This window comes from Cavia porcellus, unplaced genomic scaffold, assembly GCF_034190915.1.
Source record: "Cavia porcellus strain 051 isolate PalLab524CR breed Dunkin Hartley unplaced genomic scaffold, mCavPor4.1 scaffold_25, whole genome shotgun sequence".
Lineage (NCBI taxonomy): Eukaryota > Metazoa > Chordata > Mammalia > Rodentia > Caviidae > Cavia > Cavia porcellus.
Genome location: NW_026947508.1, coordinates 15,293,263 through 15,310,160, shown reverse-complemented (window position 1 = coordinate 15,310,160; position 16,898 = coordinate 15,293,263). Strand labels below are relative to the sequence as shown.

General features: G+C 48.0%; 1 long non-coding RNA gene across 1 annotated transcript in view; it reads left to right on the top strand.

Annotated features, from left to right (window-relative positions):
• Positions 1-6,100: 6,100 nt before the first annotated feature.
• Positions 6,101-16,898, top strand: part of LOC106027961 (uncharacterized) — a 67,039-nt gene continuing 56,241 nt past the window's right edge. The window contains exons 1-3 of the long non-coding RNA XR_010042978.1: positions 6,101-9,437; positions 10,472-10,657; positions 13,756-13,831. This is a non-coding gene — a long non-coding RNA (uncharacterized LOC106027961). The remainder of the gene's footprint in view (positions 9,438-10,471; positions 10,658-13,755; positions 13,832-16,898) is intronic.

Sequence of the window (16,898 nt, the reverse complement as noted above, 5' to 3'; positions counted from 1 at the left end):
TCTGCAGCCAGCTGAGCTAGGCCCTCGCCCCAACCTCTCAGGCAGGCCTGGCAAGGCCGGTGCCACCAGCTGGTGGGTGAGGGGTGGGTTCCGGGTGGATGTGGGGAGGGTGCGAGTGTGGGGGACCATCTGCTGTTCCCTATTGTCCATCAGCCCATTGTCTGTTCCGCTCCCTCTGCTCTGAGGACAACAAGTGACATGGGGGAATGTGATCTTTGGGCTCCTGTTTCCAAGCCCGGGCCCCGGCCCTCAGGATGACACCGGGAGAACCCCCCCAACCCGTGGGGGCGGCAGAGGCTCTGCCGGGTGGGAGGCGCTCCTCATCATCTCCCTGGCAACCGCAGCTGCCAAATTGGTGGTTGGAGGTTTTTTTTTAGCCTTCTGGGTGGGGGTTTTCTCCTCGATTCCCCCTGAAGAATCGGGCGCGCGTGAGAAAAAATCTTGTCACCTCCTGAGGGCCGTCAGGTCCTGCTGCAGGGTCCACTGATGCCTCAGAGCACCTGGGAGCCCAGTGTGGGGATCAGGCCAAGTCTGAACCATGCTGAACACACCAAAATGACATTTGTGACAGTGTCTACGTGGTCATCCTTCTCTCTAAATCAGAGTGTTGTTAAACTTCCTTGTGTATATTTTATGCTTTGATATTGTCTTTATTCAGATTTATACAGTACAAGGCTGGGGCGGGGGAAGGGAGGGAGAGGTGGGACACTATATTCTGCTATTGTTTAGCGTCCCTAAGCGACCAGCACTGGACGGGGAAGTGAAAGAGATGCTTGGACAGCCACACAGCTACCCAGTCTTCCCTCAGATTGGGACTCACATCAGCTTTGTGTAGTGGCTTTGTCTTCTGTTTGCTGTTCCACAAGCCAAAGGGCCCAGATAATGGTCATTGTAACCAGTGTTCATTGAGCATTTACTATGTGCCAATAATTGCCTTATATAATTTACTTACTTAAACTTTATAACAACTCAAGAAGTGGATACTGCTATTTTCATGTCCATTTTACAGATGGAAAATGGAGGTGCAGAGAGGTTACATAAACTACGCCCAAGTCATCCACCTGGCTGGCAGCAAAGCTAGGATTTGCAGCTGGCGAGCCTAGGGCTGCACGCGGAGCTCTTCTGTGTGTGTGTTTTTTATAATTTCTCTGGCCAGACTCTGGGTGGGCTCACAGATAGCTCCTTTTGCTGGAGATGAGCCAAGCTCAGCCCTTGCCCCCTGTAAGCAAGGCTAGAATTCTGGGAGTGGAAGCAGAACAGCCAGGGCACCTCCCAGTGCACTGGAATAACCTGAGTTGGAGAGAGACAGACCTGTGCATGTGTGTGTCCTGACCCTGACTAGCTCTGCGACCTTGGTGAAGCCATCTTTCCTCTGAACTTCCCGTTCCCTCTGTAACTGGGGATAACAATAGCAGCATCTGCACTGGCTGATGCAGAATTGAGTTAGGAAATGTGAGGGCCTAGAACAGTGCCCGTCTCTTAGCTGGTATCTGCAAGTATCAAGGAGAATGATTATTATTGTTCTCACCCCTCCCTTTGGGGTGATCATGGGGCTTGAACAATGTGTGAAGGCACTTTGTGTGTGGAAGACAACTGAACAAATGTCAGGGCTTGGTGTGACTCATATAAATACGGAGTGTTCACTCTGGAGAGCCGGAGGGGGTGGTGGCTGAGACAGGAGCCAGCCCGATGGGACAGTGGTGAGCGAACTGGCAGGGAGGAAGCAGAGGCAGGCTGCTAGTCCACGTGGCTCAGAGGAAAGAGCTGGGGCCAGACCTCTCATCATTCTCCCTTTCCTCGCTGGGCCTTAGTTTCCCCATCTATACAATGGGAGACTAGGGACTGGCTGATTTTCAAGTCTTCTCATCCTTACTTGGATTTTCTCCAAGTGTGCTACAAGGGTATGGAAAAATGAAAGTGGGAAAGAGAAACGTGATGTGGTAGGTTGATTGTAAAAGTGTGCCCAGCTCTTCCCTCTTTTCTCTAATCATGCCATCTACCAAATGACTTTGCAGTTTGTCCCTGCAAGAAATTGAGTGTATTTCCCCAGCCATTGATCTGGCTGTCCTGCTGAGCTGCTAGTTTCAAGCTTAGGCCTTGAGAATTTCAGTTTCCTTTTTGTCCTCTCCTCTGCCCCTGGGAAGCTTGTCACTGCCATGTAAGCGACTCTGGGCTCGAAGAATGAGAGACGTGGCCCAGAAACTTCGGCATCCAACTGACAGCCAGTCAATTGTTGGACTGGTGAGTGAGGCTGTTCTAGACCACCCAGTCTCCAAGGCATCCACCAGCTGTCAGCAGACACAGAATGGGCACAAGCTGAGGGCATCCGACTCTGGTCCAGAGCAGAACTACCTAGCTGGTCTGTGGGGGTGAGGAATGCATTGAAGGTTTATTGCTAAGTATTAGAGAGGCTTTACAGGTGTTTGTTATATGCCACAATTGGGTTAATAGGTAACTGACAGTCGTGGTCAGTGAGAAGTGTGCTTTTGATTCTGCTTAAGTCTTCTGCTGGGAACACTTTGTTGTTCTCCTGTGGGAAGCAGGCAGGGAGGGTCTATTGCAGTGGCTAAGGGCGGAGATCATTCTTGCTCTGTGACACTGGGTCCTTTAATAGGATGGTCTCTTAATCTTGATGATTATAGACCCCACCTTTGGGATGGTTATGTGGTGTCTTAGTAAACTTTTTCATTGTTGAAACAAAATACTCAGAGTAAAAGTCGATTTGGCTCACAGTTTGTACTGGTTTCAGTTCATAGTCAGCTGGCTCTAAGACAGGGTAGAAAGGAAGACAGGCATCGAAGAGGAGAAGCAGTTAATGGCAGGCGGAGGGCAGCAGAAGGGGCTGGGGACATAGCTCGGTAGCATAGTACCTGCCTGGCAAGCACAAGGTCCTGAGTTCAATTCCTGGTACAAAACAGAAACAAAAACAAAAAGGCAGGAAAAGTAAGAAATGACAGTAATAGCAGCTTTTCTTTTTCATTCTACTCAGGCAACATGGCTCACGGCAGGTGCTAAACCAATTAGTAATTTACCAACCACACACCCTTAATCCTAGCATCACATATTCTAGAACTAGCCACTCTGAAAAACCCATGCATGAGGCTTTGGGGGGACATCAAAACACAAGCCGTAACATATGGATTAAGTGAGTTATTACATAAATAAAGCACTTTTCAAAGCTATGTCTATGGCATTTTGTATATATTCAATCTCAGATAGTGGGGTGAGCTTATGGGGTGAGCTGCAATGTCCTGATGTGCACTGGGGATCCTCACCAATGAGTTCAAGCGACTGGGGGCATGGCTCTTGCTGGCACAGGATGTGCAGGAAATCTCAGTTGGGGGAGAGGCCCCAGCAGATTCTTCCTTTCCTTGGTCCAGCTCCAACCAACTGCTGTTTCTGGTGACATGGCCCTGAGAGACCAGCCCTAGTTCAGCATCTTCCTATTAAAAATGGGGAAACTGATGCCTAAAGTAAGAGTTTTCAGGATCTCAGTCCTTCTGACCTTTGGCCTGGTGCTTGTTCCCCAATGCCAGGATTGTCATATTTCTATAGGTACGTGCATTCTGGGCTGGCAGCTCTAAAGAGCGGACTGAGCACGACGCTATATGCTACTCTAGTTGGCAGATACAAGGACCAGGCTGCCGTGGGTGACACGTGGGGTTCTTTGTATCCCTCTATTGTGAGTATGGGAGAAGTGCCTAGGATATATGGGCACCACCTGAACACCTAGTGGGTTCAGAGTTTTCGGTGGCAAGTGACCCATGTGACATACCTCAATAGGAAATCACAGGGCAGCAGGGCCAAGGTGATTCCCTTTGCATCCCCATGGGAAAACAGGTTCAGGACAGGATGCTCAGTTGTGCAGAGACAGCCCAGAACACAGGCCTTTTACCCTCACAGAGGGGCTTCCTGCCCAGCTTCCACCCTGCACTTCTTTGGGCTATTGTGTCTTGTGGGGCTAGATGGAGCCTGTCCTACCCCAGGCCTCAGCCTGGCTCAGGGAGCCTCCAGGGCTGCCCTCCAGCCTCAACCTCATCCCAGGTGCCTACTGAGCTGGCTGAGCCCAGACAGCCCCTCCCAGGCCTTGTCAGGGGAATGGATCCTGACCTGCTATCTGTGGAGTCCACCCAGATGAGTCAGAAAAATCCTGGTCCCAACTTGTCTGAGTGGATGACCCAAAAGATGTTATCCAACCTGCAGAGGGGAGGGAAGGGGTTTTCCTGGCTCTTCCTGTCCCTTCCCTGGATCAGCCCTGCAGGGCTGAGGATGTTGTGTGTGTATTTGTATGCTCACTTGTGTACATGTGTGCATGTGGGTGCAAACTTCCTCTGTGATCTATGGGCTTACTTTTAGTTCATGCTGTTGATTCTGGGCATGCTGTGTACACTGCATGGAAAAGTGTGCACGTATTTGCTTTAGTTCTTTTCTTCTTTTTTTCTGCATGGAGCGTGGCCTCCTCCAGTGTGCGTGCACTTAGAGAAAGGAAGCCCTTGGAGCAGGTGCATCACCACGCACTCATACCCAAGTGCTCCCATATCATGATGTGCACAGAGGAAGTCTGTGCTTGTGCCTGCTGTAGACACACAGGCTTGGCTCTGGGCATGGGCTTGGAGGGCCTAGCCTCAGCATGTAACCATGTCCTGCCTGGTCTACGAGTTGGGCCCAGATGTTTGTTTTTGCTCTCACAGCTCAGAGAAGAGAGAGTGGTACTTACTGCCTTAGGGAGTTGAAGTGAGTGGATTGCTTGGGTTGGGTCCTGTCCTGGCCCCTGCGCTTCTCAGAGATCCAGGCTCTGCCATTCCTCCTGGAGGAGACGAGAGGCAGGGCCTGGAGGCCTCTCTGGAACAGTTTGCCTTTAAACTCACTGGCCTCCAAAAGGATGTCGGCTCTGGGCCCCCTGTCGATTTTCAGCATCCTCCACAGAATGTGGCCTTGAACCTCTGGACAGGAGGTCTTTGATTGCATCTGGTATCACAGCTGGTCTTGCTCCAGCCAGGGATCAGGAACCTGGCAGCCTGGAGCCTGGGACTGCTCACGTCCAGATCCTGGACTCACGTTCCGCCTGCCAGGACACCTCCAGGGACTCCTGTGCAGCCAGATGGAGTGGGGAGGTGAGAAGAGTAACATCTGACACTTGCCCCTGCCCTGTGTGCCCTCCTGTGATCTAGCTGTAAGTGTCTGTGCACATGCCTCACCCTCAGTTCAGGGCTGCCATGGCAACAGAGAAGATAGCTCGCCATATGCCGCCTGTGGGGACCTCAGTCAGGCCCTTGCCATGCTAGAGATTAGTGTGGGAGGGCAGATGACACGTTCTGGGGCAGTCATTGGCCACATCTGGTACCTCTCAGCTCTGGAGTGTTTGGAGATAACGAAGCCTGGTGTCCCCCAGGCTGCTGCAGCTAAGTGGACATTGAGAGTCCCTGGCTGTCCCCAAGGTTAACTTCTCTGAATAACATCCTCTCTCAGGGAAGGGGCAGAGACGCGTTCACACTACAGTGTAAGTGATTAATCCCTTCTGGGAGTGTGCTGGCTTGGGGACTACGTCAAAACCTGGACTTCAATAGCAATCAGAAGCTTAAGTTAACCCATTAACAGGGAAGATTTTAGGAATGGGAGAGAGGTGTAGGTATATACAATTTTGCACTTAGTTGCTAAGGTACGCAGTAGTCTACTATAAACCTAACTTGCTGACTTGATGAGTGTGGGAGCTCCCCGGACCCCCTCAGTCGGGGGGGGGGACCCCCTCATCTGACCTGGGTCTCTGAGGCCTTTGCGTCTATTGGGAGGCTGCGCTTTTCTGCTGGGTTTAGAGGTCCCCACCCCTTCCTTGGTTCTTCTAAATTTATTTTCTTTGGAAAAACACTCTCCCTTGGACGCACGCTCTGTGATTAGTGTGAGAAGAGCAGTGACAAGGAGGAGAAGGAGGAGAAAGAGGAGAAGGAGGAGGAGGAGGGCAGGGGGAGAGAGAGGAGGAGGGGAGGAGGAGGGGAAGAGGGAGGAGGAGGGGTCGGGATTCCAGCTGGGACCAGCAGAGCAAAGCAGGATGGGTATGGGAATGGGGCATGGGGTAGGAGAACTTGGCAGAGGTGCGTAGAAGGCCTGGCATGGTGAGAGTGCACAGAAGCTGCTTAGGAAGGCAGTTTTGACCCTTCTTCCTCCTCCAAATGGACTTGAGGGACATGTGTACACCCTGCCCAGGCCCTTAAGGATGTTCTGGCTTTACATCTTGTTTCTAGTTGTCCTGTGATCTGCCTGAGTGAGGAACCACCACCTGCAGACCCTAGGCAGGTCCCCTAGGCCTTCTCCTCACCAGGTGACAGGCACGCAGGCTGAGAGTAACCCACATAAATCGAGGTCGGTGTACTGGGCAGATTCAGGATGCGGGAGTCCTCTGCCTCAGGGGGCCCCAGCCCAATCCCAGGCCTAGGAACTGGGTCAAATCTGGAGATAAACACAGGAGTCATTCTCAAAGGCAGAGCTCACTTCCCCGCCAGGCCAGCAAGTTCCCAAAAGCATCCAGCTTTGCTTGGGAGGGAAGACAAAGGAAACAGATATGGGGGGCGGGGTGAGGGAGGCCCTCTCCTCCAATGGGCTCCTTTCTGTGAAATTCTAGCATCTGCAAATTTATTTCTGCCAGCAATTTACCTTTTCTGCAAGCAGGAGAAATCTGTTCTTGTTTATGAGTCACTGCTTTATGAGGAAAATTAGGAACAGAGGCATCTGCAGTTTGGGAATAAGACAGAGAGGTGAAGTTGAGGGGCAGGGCTCATAAAACACAAGCCCTGGTGTAAAATTCAGTGTGGTCTTACTCCCATTCAACCAGAGGCAGTCATTTTTGTTGGCTGGACGTGTGTGACTTTATTAATAGTCACTCAGCACACTTTTAGATCAAGCAAACACTTTCTAAGTAAATAAACTTTAAAAGCTATACTTGACACAATGTCATAAAGTGGAAAATGTGCTGACCATAGAAACTTGTTAAACCAAAAATGTTCTGGGCAAGGACTGAGCGCTAGATCTATAGCTAGGGCCTGGGGTCCTTCTTTCTGGGAGTTATGCCATCATTCTGTTTGCTGTGGAGGTTATTGGCACTGGGGAATCAACCTGGGGTCCTTTGGGAATTTCCTCTTCCCTGATGAGTTCTTCGTTTTTTTTTTTTTTTTTCTTTTTGGTACCGGAGATCGAACTCACAACCTCACACTTGACAGGCAGGCGCCTGGGCCACTGATCTAAATCCCTAGCCCCTCTGACAAGTCCGTTGGTCAGGGACTTTGGTTACACTACTTGGTAACAGAGTCCTCCAACTACCCCCCAGTAGTCACAACCTTCCAGTTCAAGACTACATTTCCCAACTCCCTTTGCAGCTAATTGTACCATGTGACTGGGACTCACCCAATGGGATGTGAGTGAAAAATGGCAAAGGAGAACTTCTGATTTGTGCTCTTAAAAAGGACAGGAGTGTCTTTTGCCCTCCCCATCCCTGCTTCCTGATGCCGGAGCCAGACACCACTTGGAGATGTGGGTAGACCTGCCTTATCAGCCCTAGACTATGTACTGCTGAGTCATCATAGAGAAGACTAAACTTTTGATTTGTTTAAATGAGTGTATTTTAGAGCTGGGCACGGTGGTGCACACCTGTAACTTCAGTACTTGGGAAGATTGCCATCAGTTCAAGACCAACGTGGACTACATAATGAATTCAAGGCCAGCCTGAACCACATAGCAAAACTCTGTCTCAAAAAGCCAAAACCAAACAAACCAATCACCCCAAAACCAAAACCAAAACCATAACAACAACAAAAACAAAACAAAAGCAAGTGTATTTTTGGACTTGTCTCTTACAACAGCTTATTTTGTATCCTGCCTTCTCCATGGCAAACCTATCTTGAAGACTAACCCAAACCCTGTAGTGTTAGTTGCTGTAAGGTAGTTCAGCCAGCACCGTGATCAGGACAACCTTGAGGTGGAAAGCATGTCAGACCAGCCTTCAAATCCTTACACCCTCTTCTATGTGACTGTGAGCAAATACTGTCACTGCACTGGGGGGATTTCTTTCTTTCTCTCTTTTTCCTTCCTTCCTCTCTTCTCTCTCTCTTTCATTGATACTAGGTTGAAACATAGACCTTCACAAAGAGCTACCTCCTTAGCTCTTTCTCACTTTTTTTCTTTTGAGACAAGGTATTGCTAAGTCATTTATCTCCCAGGCTGGGTTTAAACTTGTGAGCCCCCTGCCTCAGTTTCCCAGAGTGCTGGAATTACAAACCTGTGCCATGGGGCCCAGCTACCTGGGAGGATTTCAACTAGCGACACTTTTCACATGGCTACTGGCTGTCTACATGCCTACGTAACTGAAGCAAAAGTTGTGTGGGGTGAAACTTAGCCATCTGACCTACACAGTGTACTCTGATATTTTTGATTCCAGTGGTCCTCAAATTGTGGAGTGAATTAACATCGCTTAAGAACTGTGGAATCAGAAACTGCAGGCGAGGGTCTAACGATCTTTTATTTTGATTTACTTTTTTGTGGCCTTGCGAATTGAATCTAAGGCCTTGTGCATGCCTGGCAAGGGCTGTACCACTGAGTGACAATCCCAGCTGCTGCAGTTTATATTAAACAAACCTTTGTGATACAGCTAAAGTTTGATTACTAATGTTTACTTTAAGAAAATACTGACTATCACCTACCAAATTAATTTTATAACCCTCTAATAGGACACACCACTCACATGGACTTAGCAGAAATCTGTTTGCTATCTGTATTCTGGCTGCCATTCATTTCCTCTTCTATACAACTTCCCCAGTTTCCTGTTGCTCCAGGGATAGGTCGGACCCAGGACCGGCTGAAGCAGTGATTGGCTCAGGGATGATCATGTGACCCTCGATACCCAATGAGATGTAATCCTGAGACTTTTGCTGGAGAGAGACGTTCTGTTCCTTTGCGGGGAGTTACAGAGCTGTAGGAAGGAGGCTGGGGAGTGTCCATGCTACTGTTGCCACCACAGGGAACAGTCTGTCTGATGCTTCGGGCGCAGCTGAGGGATGCGAGAGACTGTGTGCAGACGTTTTTAGCATCCTGCATCATCTCCTGTCTCTATGCTCAGGCCCAGTTGTGGTGACAGTCTTGTGTACAGTTAGGATGTACCCCAGGGGTTTCCAGAGCTGAGGAGTCTGCTGGGCTGAAGAGTCTAGCCCCTGTTATTTATTGCATAAAATTTGAAAAAACACATCCTTTTTATCATCTGTTCCTCTTTTCTTGTCTCAATCTTGTTTCTCATTCTTGCTGACTGTAATCCCCTCCCAAACAAACTACCTGCATTCATGCCCTGGCCCAAGTGTCTGCTCTCATGGAAAACTAAATGAACACAAAGAGATTCTTGGTGACATTTGAGCATCTGGATGCAGCCATACCTGAAACCAATTTACTGGACTTTACAGGTAAGTAAGTCAGAATAATTCCCCCTCCCATTATTTGCTATATTAATTAGTTTTCTATTTATGCTGTAACAAGTTCCCCACAGACCTACAACAACAGTATCATCCCACATATTCTAGGGGTGAGAATCAAAGTGTAGCTTAGCTGGGACCTCAGGCTCAGGCCTCTCATGAAGTTGTGGTGAAGGCGTCAGCCAAGGTGGCCTCACCTCATCTTCCTTCCTTTTTTTTTGAGACGGGGTCTCTCTATGTAGTGCAGGCTGGCCTCGACCTCACTTTTGTAGCCTGGGTTGGTCTTGAACTCATGGTGATCCTCCTTCCTCAACCTCCTGAGTGCTGGGATTACAGGCAAGTGCCACCATGCCTGGCTCAACTCAAGTCTTGATTGAGAAAGGATCTACTTTCAAACTGCTTTCTCATGAAAAAATCCAGCTTCTGGGCTGTTGGATTGAAGTCTATGATTCTTGGCTCTCCGTTGACCAAAGTCCATTCTGAGCCCCTCACCATGTAGGCCTCTAAACAGGGCAGCAGACAACATGGTGGCTGGCTTTCCTCAGAGCAAGCCAGGAGAGAGCAGGAAGGGCTAACAAGCATTAGGAAGCCAGAGGCTTTGGTCCCAAAATTCTTTTTTTTTTTTTTTTTTTTTTTTGTCTTTTTCCTTTTTATCGGTACCGGGGATCGAACTCACGACTGCCTGCTTACAAGGCAGGCGCTTATGCTGCTGAGCTAAATCCCCAGCCCTTGGCCCCCAAATTCTAAAGTGACACCCTGACAGCTTTGTTGTGTTCTATCCTTTAGCAGCTGGTTACTAGGTCCACTGTGCACTTGGTGGTGGTGGTGGGGGAGTTACACAAGGATAGGAACATCTAGAGGGAGCTTTTTTTTTCTTTAGTACTTGGTATTGAACTCAGTACTAAAGCTACATTGCTTTGCTGAGCTACATTGCCAGGCCTTTTAAAAATTTTAATTTTGAATCTGTCTTGTTAAATTACTAAGCTGTCCAGGCTGGGCCCAAACTTGTGATCGTGCTGTCTCAGCCTCTTAGATCTTAGATCCTGGAATTACAGGCCTGCGCTACCACACCCAACCAGAAGCAAGCTTTGAAACTATCTAACATAACCTACTTGGCGTATGAACCCCTTGTCCCAAGGCACAAACCCAGAAAGGCTTTGAGCATCTGTATGGAAGTGAGGGCACCAACATCAGCCTTGAGCCATCTCAAGGTAAGCACCCTTGGGGAGACCTTGGGGGTGAGGGTGCAGTAATGGTCTTGGTGGGCTGGAAAGGGCAGAAGGAAACAGAATGTGGAGTTCCTCTTTATTACCCAGAGAAATCTGTAGAAGATCATGGTGTTCCTTTTGGTTAGGGATTGTTCATTCTGTGTGATTTTTCCCATACTGTTATGGTGCTAACTAACCTTTATTTAATGTTTATTCTGTGTTCAACCCTGGACTTAGAAGTTCACTGATCTGATCTCACTTAATCTTCTTTATATAAGATCAAGCCTGAAATATCTCCATTTCGCAAATGAGGAAACTTAGATGCAAGAGGCTGCATGATTTGCCTGAGGACACACAGCTAGCTGTTTAATGGCACCCCTGGAATTCATCAGAGACCAAGTCCTTCCCTGCTAGGCAGTCAAACCAAGTCAGTGCAGTGACCGTGAAGTGCTCATGGAAGCTGGACTGACCTCTCACATCCCTAATCCACCTGCTCTCTCATTCTAGGCCTTCAGTCTCAACCTGACATTTTTCTGGTTATCGAGATTTCAATGCTGCCAATATTCATACACCCCTTTGGGTCATGCTATCCTTGGAAAATAGGTCGAAATCTGTCCTCCCACCCCCACACACTTTTTTTTGTTGTGTTTTTCTTTTTCATAGCTACCAGGTATCGAACTCACAACCCACATGCGCTGCTGAGCTAAATCCCCAGCTCCCACCCCCACATTCTCAAATCCACGTGACTTTAGGGGCAACTGATTCCTGAGGGGTCTCAAATGCAACTCTCATTGGCTCATCTTGGGTCACATGCCCACCCTGAAGCCAATCACTGCAGCCTATCAAATCGGGTGCTCTGATTGGCCAGCCATTTAGGCACCCTTTGGTGTAATTTGACAGAGGAGTAAACTGAAGCTACAGAAAAGGGTGACTTGCTCTGGATTACACAGGCATAGGAGGCCCAGGTCGGGTCCCTCAGCCTGTGTGTTCCTCCCAGGCTGGCATGTCTGAAACGTTGGTGTGTTTCCAGCCACTTGTTCTGGGCCTGGCACATGGTAGACATTTAATAAACACCAGGGAAGCTGAAAAAGGCCCCCAAAGGTGCAGAGAATGAATCAGTGGAAGTCAGGCATGAAGTAACATTTGCCCCAGTGAGACCCCAAGACATCATCTTGAAGAATGTTAATAGATGGGCCATGACATTAGAAGGGCTTCTATGAGAAACAAGTTTGTAAATACACGGGACTGCCCAGATGAACCAGTTTGTTTACATCGGAAGTTCTCAAGATGCTTAACGGGCTCTGTGCAGTGAGCCCTCCAAAAGGATTTGTTATGCTGTGTTTCTCAAGCTAGTTTGACCACAGAATTATTTTTATTAAGTGAAAAACATACCAGGGAGGTCAGAAAAGACTTATTGGAAAAGGCAACTCAGTTAAGAGTCAAAGAAGAGAGAAATGGGAGAATCAGATGAGAGCAAAAGTGTCCCAAATGTATCATACGAGAAATCATTAAATATTATGTCTCAAATATTTATGTAGGTCAAGACTCCATTGAATATAAGCACTATCACTACAGTTTAGACTGGGTCAGGCAAATGGAGAATTTATTGGTCCATGTAACTGATTTCAGGCATGGTTGGATCCAGGTGCTCGAACCATCCCCTCAGGGATAAGTGTTGTTCTCAAGCAGACTCTTTCCCCAGATGCTTTACAATAGTTTCAACCGAAGCCCCAGGAAGGACTCTGATTGGTTCTGCTCAGCTTGATACATGTGCCTACTCTGCAGCCAATCACTGCAGCCTATGAGATTTGGTGGTCTGATTGCCCAGATCCTTAGACTTCATTGTATCTCATCCTCTCCCTTGGAAGATGGAAAACTGAATTCTCCAGGGGGAAAGAGACTCACACAAGGATACCCAGAGAGAGCAGCAGAATGGCAACAGGCTAGTTCAGTTTATGGCTCTTTCTGTTATTGCAGCTGGTGCCCGGGGTCAGTTAGACTAGCTTGGGCAGATCGGAGTGCCTCCAGCATTTCTGTACTGGGTACTGTCCTGGACCCTGTCTGCAGGAACCCTGCTGGAGATGAGGCTGTAAAGGACAAGAGCTCCATGGTCTCAAAGGATCAGACAGGCTGCAAGAACAACTGGTGATTGAATTGGCTGTGACACTCAGGATGCTGGCTGTGGTGGGGACAGCAAAGGACAAGCCAGAGGCAGGTCAAGGGCCAGCTCCCTGGGCTGGGTGTAGCAGGGCACATGCAAGACCTGACATTGTCAAAGGTGGAGTCTCTCAGAGGTCTGGGATGCCTCAACAATTCTTGCTGCTCCCTGAGTGTCTACATCCAAGTGTCGCCAGGCCTCTTGACTGTCTGGAAACAGTCCACCTCTCTTTGCCTTAACTGACCTCACCAGCCACTGCCTTCTCCGCCTGGCTGCTGGCAGAGATGGACTCAACACAGTCATCCCTGCCTTCCACTCTTATCCCCATTCGTTCTCTTTACAGTACTTTTCAAAGCTGTCCTTGCAGGCTGGGGATGCAGCTGAGTGCGAGCCTGTGCCTAGCATGTGGGATGTGCTGGATTCATCTTCAGCACCCAAACTTGAAATCAAAATAAGAACAGTGGCTCTTCATTGCTCTCAAGGTGAAATCCAAGCTGTGGCCCCTCAGTGTCTCCCTTGCCTCTTCACGGGGCAACTTTCCGTATAGCACTCTGTCAGGCACGTGGGTTCCCCCTCCTAGCTTCCTGAGCAAGCCACATAGCCTACTGGCTGAGCTTTTGCCCATGCTCGCCCACCTTCTGGGAACCCTCTATTATCTCCTCCCATGGCCCAAATTCTTTTTTTTGTTTTTTGTCTTTTTCATTTTTATCGGTACCAAGGATCGAACTCACGACCGCCTGCTTGCAAGGGGTCGCTAAGCTAAATCCCCAGCCCTCATGGCTCAAATTCTTTGGCTTTAGTGTATTTTTTTTTTTTTTTTTTTCTTTTGGTACTGGGGTCAAACTCACGACTGCGTGCTTGCAAGGCAGGCGCTTATGTTGCTGAGCTAAATCCCCACCCCCATTTTTTTCCTTTTAAGAACTATTTCTTAATTCTTTCTTAGGACAAGACCTTCTCACTGGGAGATGAGGAAACCGGGGTTCAGAGGAGGAAGGGACTCATCCAAGGTCATGTGGCTAGTAAGTGGCAGAACCAATTAAGCTCAACCAATAAATACATATGGAGCAGTTATTATGGGCCAGGTCCTGTGATTCCAATGAGAAATTAACCAGGTTTACAGTTCTAGGGGAGCTCTCGGAACAGAAGGGAAAACAGACTTGTAAACGGGAGTGGGAGCTGGGAGGGGGACATCGAAGGCCTCCAGAATTAATCACAAGCAGGCAGGGAAAGTTATAGGTAGGGACGAGATCTGGGCTGAGACTTGACGAAAAGATATTCATGTGAATATGTGACAATTCATACACTCAGTGACTGAATGTGCACACTTGCATATTTGGGGTATTTAGATGCTGGGTTTGTGCATATATAAGTAGGTGTCTGAGTGACATGGCATCCGTTTATGTGCATATGGGTGTGAATCTGCATGCAGAAATGTGCTGTGTAGATAGTAGGTAGTTACACACATAAATCAATGTGTTTGTGTGAGTGTACACATGTGAATACAAATGTGCAGTCGGATTGTGGATACAAGTGTACAGGGATAGTGGAACTGATACAGGGGAATGAAACGCTCGACCTTCTATGTCTGTGAGTTCGTGTTCTCTAAAACCGAAGAATGAATTTTAGGAACAACAGAGGTTAAGAGCAGAATATATTTATTGAGGGAAACCAAGCTTCTGTCTGAGAGAGACAGAAGAGGTCCCTAGTGGGTTGCCAAGAACTGTCTTTTCTAGGGACTTTTATAGAGTAAAACCATGGGTTCAAGGTGTGAGAAGGCTGGGAATTCACAAGGCAGATGGGCATAAGGTGGGACATAACTGTAGTTAGCCAATAAGATCAATAGTTGAGGTAAAACTGATTACATTAGGAACAAATGGAGTCATGGAGAAGCAGGCATTCTTACAGAGCTGTGACTCTTTCCTAGGGGGTTGGGAACTGTTTAGGGTATCAGTCCCAGATATGGGTGCATTTGTATGGTCTTTTGTCTTGAGGCCTGGCCCACAGCAGGAGGCATCAGCTTCCCCAGCAGCTGCCAGGTGTTTGCACTGGCTCCATTGAGGACCTAGCCCTATCTCACTGCCTATAATATTTCTAATCTAGCTCAGCTGCCTGCAACAGAACCAGACTGCCTGTTCAAATCACAGTTCTATTGCTTATATGTCCAAGATAAGTCAACCTCTTGGCCAATGTGACTGTTAATCTTGATTGTCTACCTGAGTGTACTGCCAGGTGCTCAGGAGATTGGTAAAGCACACTTACGCATCATGAGTATGTGGCTGCAGGACGTGAGCAACCCTCTTTCCCACGCCTCTCCACCATGGTCTCTGCCATGTTGTTTCTGCCTTGGCCGGCTGATCTTGGCCTGAAACTTCTGATACTTTGAGTCAAAAGGAACTTTTTCTCCTTCAGGTTGCTCATGCCAGCTACTTTGTCCTAGTAATGAAAAACTGACTCACGTGGAAAATTTGCCACTGAGAAGTGGGATCATTGGTTGTGATATACCAGACTACATGGTTAAGAGACTTTTGGAACTAGTTTCCTGGAGAAATTTAGAAAGTTTTGGAGATGTGAGTCAAAGCGATGAGTTTCTGGTTAATTCCTAGAATGCTGGAGGCAGAGGTTGATGGGCGATTTTGATTGGCTCTCCGAAGGCCAGAATGCTGACAGGTACCTGGACAGTAAAGACTGTGCTCCTGAGGTTTCAGATGGGAATAAGGATCCTGTTGGGGATTGGATTACAGGCTGTGCCTGTTTTATTCTGGCAAAGAGCTTGTCTACATTTGTCCATGCCCCGAGACTGGGGAAGGCTGAATTTAAAGGTGGCAGACTAATTAATTTGTTGGAGGAAATTGCAGGGCAGTACACCATTTGGGCTGTGACATGGCTGCTTTTCACCAGGCTTACAGTGAGAATTGGGAGCAAAATGCAGAGCAGAAAGAATTGAAAAACTTGTAGTTTGGTCACAGAAGAAATCAGGGTAAAGCTGGGGTCGAAGAAGATGTAGTTGCTGAAGAGATTAATGCCATTAAAAGGAAGCCAAGTACTTTTTCCCTGGGACAATAGGAAAGATGCCAGGAAGGCATGTCAGAAATTGGCCAGGCCAAAGGAGGAAAATCCTTCACTTTTTTTTTTTTTAAATCAGTACCGGGGATCAAACTCACGAACACCTGTGAACACCTGCTCACAAGGCAGGTGCTTATGCTACTGAGCTAAATCCCCAGCCCCTAAGGAGGAAAATCTTAAAGTTGTTAGAGAGACTTTGTGTTGGGAAGAGAGCCTCAGGGCTCCCTGATCTCTTCAATCACTCCCAGGAAATGCTTCCCTGCATTAATCCATAGAGGCACTTAGAGGTTACTGTAACTGTGATCCAAGGGGGCATGGCTACTGCTCACTGGTGTTTTTCCTGTGATGCTGATTCTGTGGGCCTGCAGGATGCAAAAGTTACAGGTTTGTGGAGATTTCAAAGGAAAGCCTGCCGCAGAGTTAAGCAATGTGTTGCAGGATCAGGATCCCTACAGGGAGTCCCCAAGAGGACAAAGCATGAAGGGAAGAGGCTGAAGCTACAGTGAAGATCCCAGAAAGCTGGAGTTATAAGGAACATTTACTGAGGAAATCTTCAGACAAGGAACAGAGTCAGCCTAAGAGACAGACCGTGTAGGCTGCAATAGCAAAGCCAGAAAGGTGGGGCTGCCCAAGTCCTTTGAAACTCACAGCTTGTCTGTCATCATGTGCTTTGGATGCTATACATGGAGTTAATATAATCTCAGAGTTATTGTTTGCCAGGCTGGGTTTCAGTCTTGTTTTGGTCTCCTTAATTTCTGTTCTCTTTTTGCTTATCTCTTGAGATTTTTTAACTTGTTTGATTTTTATAAGGGCTCTCAGCTAACAGTTGCCTTGAGTCTCAGAAGATATTCTGGACTTGGGCTTTTGAGCAATGTAGGAACTGAGACTCTGAGGGAGAACTGACATTATGACCTTGTTACTGTCTCTCTTTGGAGCTTAAGCACGGTTTAAAAAGCTGTGTTTAGAAGTCAAATTGACAAGAAGTGGAATATAGTGATTAATCTTGATTGTCAACATGACTGG